The sequence below is a fragment of the Dryas octopetala genome, chromosome 6 (assembly GCF_963921425.1).
Source record: "Dryas octopetala chromosome 6, drDryOcto1.1, whole genome shotgun sequence".
NCBI lineage: Eukaryota > Viridiplantae > Streptophyta > Magnoliopsida > Rosales > Rosaceae > Dryas > Dryas octopetala.
In genome coordinates, this window is record NC_141371.1 from 16,830,923 (window position 1) to 16,839,469 (window position 8,547).

An 8,547-nucleotide genomic window follows, 5' to 3' on the forward strand; every position below is an offset into this window, starting at 1 on the left:
GCTTGAATCAATAAGAACAGATACAAGATTTGGATTATTTTTGGACTCATTAGTTGCTGCAGTCTTCATGCCTATAGGATTCTTTGGTGGTGTCAAATTATGCAATGAATTATGTTAGGGATCTGCAAGAAGTGAGTGGTCAAGGCAATGCCACTGGTTGTAGGCTCAAGGTAGCAGGTGTTGCAAGCATTACACTACTTATGATGTTGATAATTGGAAAGGTGTTGATTGATTGCACTTTGATACAAAGGTATGTACACTGACATTTTCAAAGAAATATTTCATTTCAAATACTACTTTTTCACCAATAAAATGTATGAGCGGCAAATATTTTCATGGTAATTTATTATTGTGTCTTACAGTGACATCTTGATTCAATGAGACAAATCAATACTACCTCATTATGTTTACAGTTCAATGTTAAACTATACCAGCATTGCATTGTCCGTATGTCCCTTCCAACATTGATACACCTATTCCTTATATTGTTTGCATTAAATCCAAAGAAGGTGAAATGACTCATAATCCTCAGTTCCCTACCTGTAATTTCTGTATGCCTTTTGCAGACTACAATGACTTGATGGAGCTCACTGAGGAAATGTTGAGTGGTAAATCAATACTACTTCATTACTAGCTTATTCCTTATATTGTTTTTCATTTAATCAAATGAAGGTGAAATGACTGAGTACAATGACTTATGCAGACTACAATGAGTAGATGGAGCTCACTGAGGAGATGTTGAGTGGTAAGGCATCATTGATGCATGTCTCCAACATGTGCTCGTAGGAAGTTTGCTAACTTGAATGAGTTATAGATATCCAACTGTAACATTAATGATTATGGAGTTTCTTCTTTGAAAGGTATTCCATAGTTTTTCTAGTTGTCAATGCATCAATAGTTTTCTGCTTCTCTCAATTTCTGTTTTTCTTATTTGCGTGTGTACACACACACACATTCAAACACAATCATAGACTCTTTATATATGCAATTAGAAGAGTAGGATGGTGACACTACTTACACACTGGCTATGATAGAGAGAGAATCCAACTTTGATGCACTACCATCTTAGCTCAAGCTGTAAAGGAGCAACAACTGCTGATGCTCCTATTTTTAGGAGTATTTCTTATTATTATTATTATTATAGTTGACAGTACTAAGAGAAAATAAAAGGAAAAAGCCTATAAACAGGAATTTTTCTAAGGGAGAGCAAGGAAAATCCAGCATCCTATTTGACATTATCATACTGTTTTCTTTAGGGTATCAATTTGCTGGATCATTTACGTTTATCCCTCATAATGTTTGTTTATCTTTACCTTTCTAAGACTCAGTTGCTCGACTTTCATTTGTGCATGGCAGGCTTGAACAAGCTTAATATGCTGAATTTAGAGGATGCAATGTTACTGCTACATGTCTGGAATCTATTTCATGTGTTCTTTCTCTTTTATGTTTTTTGCTTTCTAATGATTCTGTTAATAACATTGATAATAATTTTTAAGACTCAGACCCCGGGTGTTGATGTTGCTGCTGTGAAGGTTTGCATTTTGGGTTGAATTTTATTTTTAATTAGTACTCCATTTCTGCCTTGTTTCAGTGGGAGCAGAGGAAGGACAACACTTATACCCAAGAAGCTAGATATCAATGAAGTCCGGGCTAAATGGGCAAACTTTGTGGGGTAGTATATGTAGACTAATGTTGGATTATTGCATATATGACACCTTTTTGACTTGATTTTGTAGGCCATGTGTTTAGTTAGACTAGCTTGGAGTATATATATGATTGATTACTTTGTTAGATTAGCTTGGGGATATTAATGATTGATAGGCTAGCTTTGCTGGATAATACTTTTGATATATGGCAGCAATTTGGTAGATTAGATTGATGCTTGATATTTTGGAAAGGCATATATGGAGGGTTTTTGTGTATGGCATGGTTGGTTTTGTAAATGGAATTGGGTTAAGGCATATATACAATTACTATCTTGAAATATCTTATATTATTTAGTATTTTATAAATTCCAATTCTTTATTATTGTGAATGGTATTTTGTAAATGTATAATTTATTAGGAATGTTAATTATGATGGGAATCAATTTGGAACAATGGTTGTACCAAAACAGTCTATCTCATCAGATTGTGCATTTTTGTTTATAATTGCATTGTGGTCAAAGACAATTGGGAGCTTCTTAAAACAGATGTAAACAGGCACATTATACAACCGTTTTTCGATCAAAAGCGTGGTCTATACCCTTAACTTACAATTGTTCAATATCAGAAACCATTGTCTAATCCATAAGCATACCATACAAACCTTAAAAAGCCATTGTGCTAAATGCCTTCATACAACAGTTTCTAACTCAAAACCGATGTACCAAATAAGTATATACAATGGTTATATGGTTAAAACCTAATGTTTTTAATGCATTCATACAACGGTTTCATGTAAACAACGTAGTATGAAAGACCTATAGACATGGCAGTATACCTATTTTCAATAGCCTACACAACGGTTATTAACAATAAACCGTTGTTTTAATGGCTATTTCACCTCGTGTTTCTACCTAAAATAGTTGTAAAACCAATTCTTTACTTAACATAACCGTTGTTTAACATATATATACACATCGGTTTTTAAATATAAACCGATGTTTAAATTGGCACTCAACAACGGTATCTTCCAAATCATTGATTTTAAAGGTTGTATATACAACGGTGGTACATCTATAACCGTTGTGTAGGTGCACCAGGACAACGGATTTTATCCGTTGTCTATTGGGGGTATGAATAGACAACACTCGATTAGACGACGGTAAATTATAAACTTAGACAACGGTGAAAATCCGTTGTCTGATTGCTATTTTGTAGTAGTGAGTGACCACAATTCTGGACAAGTTTAGAGGACTAATTTTTTTGTTTTCCTTACAGCATAATAAGGATGCAGAATGGATGCTTGGAAAATCAATTCCAATATATAAGAGATTGCACATTATTTTTTGGGAAATTAAGATCAAGCAACCAGGAAAGAAGCTCAAGATTGAGCAACTGGGAAAGAAGCTCCAACTCCTTTTAAGTTGGCCAATGAAGTGAACGTTGATGACAATGAAGATAATGAGGTTGAAGAGAGTAATTTATTTTCTTCTTTTCCTAGAACAAACTCAACTTCAACAGTCTCTACTAACCGATTGAGGAAGCGGTTACATGATGGTTCAAATGAAATGGCTATAGTGTTTAAAGAAGTCGTTGTTGAATATACTAAGCCCTAAACCCTAAATCCTTTGTTAATGGACCATAAAATGGGCATAAAATACTTGCTGAGTTTGGGAAGATGAGTTTATCTCTCAACAACCAAAATTGATGCTTTGAATATGATTTTGGAGAAGCCACATAATGAGAGGACTTTTATGACATTGGAAGGTCTAATGAGAGAGGACTTTGTGCATATGTTGCTTGCAATAAGGAGCCGTAATTGGTTGACTATGTTGATGTTTTGAACCTTTTTGATGATTGAAATGTCATTAGATGGACAAAATGTTGTTAATTAGATAAATAGGTGATCTATGATCCTCTCTAACAAAGATTTGCTTGATTGTTTTTGGATCATTTTGCATGTTAACTTACTGTTTTGGATGGTTATTAAAAATAAGGGTGCCCTTATTCGGACCCAACTTTTTAATTAGTAGCTCCAACAACTTAATGAATTATTAATTTACATTTCTATCCTAATGTAAATTGACTATTAAGGACCAAAATTTAATTTTAAAATTAAAAAACAATTAACGTAAAGTATACCCAACATCTCTATATACCCAAAGATTTCCATGGATTTCATTTCCCTAGCAACTGCTCAAACTTACTGTTTTATGAAATTCTCTTCCGCATGTATGCCCTCCAAATTCAAACTCGAGATTTTATAAAAGTGGAAACTCTATATTGCTTTTTCATATATCTAATGTACTTTCTTCAGTAATCTCTAGAAAAATAGAAATCAAAATACCAGACACAAACCATCTTGTTTGTGGTTATTAATTTGTTTTGGGGTTTTTTCTTTATCTTGAGTTTTTGGGTTTTGTTGGAATAGGATAATATACTAACTACAAAGCAAATTTACAATTTTAGAAGGAAGCAAAGAAATAGTAAACCAAAACCAGACAATCATGGCAGACCATCATCTAGCAGTTCGCCTCGAAGATTTGGGCTCCTTCACGTACATTTTAGTATTGAGTGTTAAGAGAAACATTTTGAAATGAACCATCTTAATGATGTATTGGGTGCCGGAATGCTTGAGGGTGGGGATGTTGGGTTTGGGAGGTAGTTCAGATGGGGTGTCGTTGGTGTAGGTGTGTTTTTTTTTTTTTGGCCAATTGTGTAAGTGTTTGTTGGGCATGTGTTTTGTTGGGTTTACTAAGTAGAATTGTTGGGTTTAGTTGTTGGTTTTCAATAATGGTAGTTTAGGAAAACATGTTAGGTATACTAATGAGTTTTAATATTTTTTTAAATGAAGATGGGTCTAAAAATAGTGTTGGGGCTACTAATTAAAAAGTTGGGTCCGAATAGTAGCACCCTAAAAAAAATAGTACAGCTAGTACCATACTACACATTACAACACCAAAGATAGTATAATTTTGTCCAGCTCTTGGTAGCTACAATACCAAACACTTATAGCATTAAAGAAAATACTATACAATACAATACTATGTAATCCTATATCAAATTATACTATACTATACGGCGTACCAAACGTGGCCTTAAATAAATCTCACTTGCACTAGTTTAATAATTGCCCTAATTATCTTAATAACTCGGGTCTCGAAAGTAGTGGTTACTTCTTTTTATAATTAACCGTGATTATTTACACTTTAATTAATTTTTCTTTGTTGGGTCAAATGCTTTTGACTCATATAAATTGTTACACATTTATCTATAATTGCCGCGCAATTAATCAACCCATTCAATGTCTCTAAAGTATTGATTTATAAGTGCGAGATCCTTATGTGCTAGTCCAATTTGGCAATGGAATAATCAAATTTCCATTTGATATATTTTCCCACAATAATAATTGCACTCGTGTATAAAAGTATACAGATTTAATAAATCTATCATTCATCGGGTTTCCAAATGCCTTAAGTGACTTAGCTATATTTTAGGCCTTCTTAAATTAAATAGATTATCTAAAGCTATTAAATTGTAGTTATAATTCAATATGGTCATTCTATTTTGTAGTCATCCATTGTCCTGATCACTGATATGAGATAAGTATGAAGTATTGTGAAAATCTCTAATCATGATTATTATCAGATATCTTTCTAAGTATGAGCCTGATCGAGATACAGTCAAGAAACCTCATTCCCGCTATTTAATTCTCACCCTTGTGCTTCGCCCAAAGTCTTTGACTCACATTAGATCAATCGCATATGACAAACTTTACTTTCGCATTGGGTAAGGCGACAGATCCTTTATTGGCCACTCATATGCCTTCATGTTTCCTTTAACTGAACCTAGCAGTGCACACATTGTACCTCAATACACAATGCATTGTATGACTTAAGTACATCGATCAGAAGCACAAGACAATCTTGGTGTCTCAGGTCAAATGATTAATTTGAATCCAAAACCTAATGAGATATTTTTTTATGGTTGTTTCACTCCATAGAAGAATCTCATTTGTTTATCTTGTTCAATGGACCTATATTTGGATAGGCACTCATGCTCTTGCCTTCGTGTCCCTTACACGCACAATCCAAGATTGATTGTCTCCATATATATTTAAGCAAGATTAAGAGCTATGTTGAACTCAGTCGAATACACTGTTACCTAGACAACCCTTCAATTAGGAACAATTTAAGAACTATCAACGAAGACATATAGCCCTCATGGATAACAAACATTTATCCCCTTATACTCTCCTCTTAAATAGCTCTAAATTAAGTGTTGTCCTTCTTTATGGGTCTACTTAATTGACGAACAACTGCCCAAAATATTGTCTTCAAGGTCAGGTCACGATTGGCCTTAGGGCACACATTTCCTACAAGTCTTCTTCGAGCAATTGGCAGTCAAAACAGGTGTCGAGTGCTCAAAGAAGGAGAAAAATATGTTAATTAGGTCATCATGTAAGTTTAGGTAGCAATGTAGTGATGTACTAAAAGTAGTTTGCAATGTACCAATATCATGACAAAATTTAGTTATATGATATACCAAATTAATATATGACGTACCACATTATTCTACTTTTTTTTTGCACTCGACACTTTGGTTTGTCGGCTTCATATATGTTTGGTTTTAACTTTGCGATTTTGGGTGGAATTCTTATTCTACACCCTAAAAGAGTATGACGTGAACCGAGAAATAGGGTAAACAATAGGCGAAAGAACCCTAAAACCCTAAGACCCTAAACCCTAAAACCTTAAATCATAAACCATAACCCTAACCCCAAAACCATAAACCTTAAACCCTAACCCTAAAATCATAAACTCTAAACTTTAACCTCAAAATAATAAACCCTAATCATATAACCTCAACCATAAACCCCATGACATATGTTGAGTTCTTAGCCTAAAAAGATGAATTTGAGTGCAAATGTAAACAATCATATGATTTTACTCCACATGGCAGTTCAAAATTAGACCTATACTTAATTTTCTGATTATTTAAATTGTGGAACTTAAATCTCATAAATTATTATTTTGAAATATTTTAAATAATAATATAATCGATTTTGTAACGGATCTAAGCCTAAAGTTTCCATTAAATTAATTCACTACAATAATGTAATTGGTTAGTTGCAGTTGGTAGGTAGCCTAGTTGGAAGTGTCGTTAAATTTATCCATTTGCACAGAAGTTCGATTCCTCCCCCTCTAAATAAAAAAAACAATAATGCTAAGAATCCCAAATTTAATTTCAATTACATATGTCAGTGTTTTACTTGTTGTAAAATAAATAATCCTTAAGATGGGTCTTGTATGAATCAATGAAATACTGATATAAATACACATTTAAAATCTCTAACAATGCACATAAAAAAAATGTAATTGGTTAGTGAAATTAAAATGTAAGAAATTTTTTAGGGTTTTCGAAACCCAGGTTTGTAGTTACGTGGTTCAATTGAGAAATTATTTTGTATAACCGATATATTGCCACATGGTATAACCAGTCTATTTGTTATAATATGAGTGAAGAGAATAACTTACCTGGAACGAGATATCACAGCTGGTATCCCCCTCTTTTTTTTTTTTTTCTCTCTCTCTCTTTCCGCTCTCTTTCTCTCACTACCGTTACACAAGCCTGCCTCTATCACAGGGGCATACAAGTTATTCTCTATGGGTGAATATTATCAATATTATATCTTATTAATATAAATATATCATCCAATAACACCTATTGGATTAATTATATCATATGTCAGTATAACCGCTATATCTCATATAGGCTTAATTATCGATTTACCATCCAAAACTGTAACTCATTCCCACTTTACCACCTGAAAGTTTTTTTGTCCCAGATTACCACCTGTAACTTACATCTGTGTCCCATTTTACCTTGTTCCGTCAACAATTCCGTTAATGCTGACGATCTGGCCGTTAATGCTGACGTGGCACGCTACATGTGCGCCACGTGTCACATCTTTTTTTATTTTTCGCATTTTTTTATTTTTATAAACTTTGAAAATTAATTAAAAATAGCTGCGAACTCAGAAAAATACACGAAAAATTCCTACGGACTCGTCTTGACTAGCACTAATTTACTATAAGGTTAAATTACCAATTTGCCCTCTAAAAATTTCCAAAAAAAATTAGAAAGTCCAAATTTATTTCTAAAAAATTAAAATAAATTTTCTTCTATTAAATAAATTCTAGAATTTTCGTAAACTCTTGGACAAATTCTCAAAAATATTTTGAAAAATTACCAAAAGCCTGTTTTAGAGAATTATTTTGAGACTTTACAGAAATTATAGAATTTTTCTAGAATTTATTTTATAGGGAATTTTATTTTCCTCTAAGACTGAGAGGTCTTTTGGGTAGCAAGTGTTCACTAGAAATGTATTGTTAGTTTTTAGAAGACTAACGGTGCAGACCTCATATTTTTTGGAGTTCGGGAGATTATTCTATGAATTTCCAAAGAATTTAGAGTATTTTAATTTTCTAGAAATAAATTTAGACTTTCCAAATTTTTTGGAAATTTTTAGAGGGAAAATTGGCATTTTGACCCCATAGTAAATTAGTACTAGTCAAGACAAGTCAGTAGGAATTTTTCGTGTATTTTTCTAAGCTCGGAGCTATTTTTAATTAATTTTCAAAGTTTATAAAAATAGAAAAATCAAAAAAATCAAAAAATACTAAAAAAGATGTGACACGTGGCGCACATCCAGCGCGCCACGTCAGCATTAACAGAATTGTTGACGGAATAAGGTAAAATGGGACACGGGTGTAAGTTACAGGTGGTAATCTGGGACAAAAAAACTTTCAGGTGGTAAAGTGGGAATGAGTTACAGTTTTGGGTGGTAAATCGATAATTAAGCCCCTCATATACCCTATAATTTTTCCAATTACAAGTCAGG

General features: G+C 33.1%; 1 long non-coding RNA gene across 1 annotated transcript; it reads left to right on the forward strand.

Moving 5' to 3' along the window:
- Positions 1 to 1,365, forward strand: LOC147282875 (uncharacterized). The gene is made up of 3 exons (XR_015123099.1): positions 1 to 250; positions 567 to 608; positions 704 to 1,365. It is a non-coding gene; the product is annotated as an uncharacterized LOC147282875 (long non-coding RNA).
- The last annotated feature ends 7,182 nt before the right edge of the window (positions 1,366 to 8,547 follow it).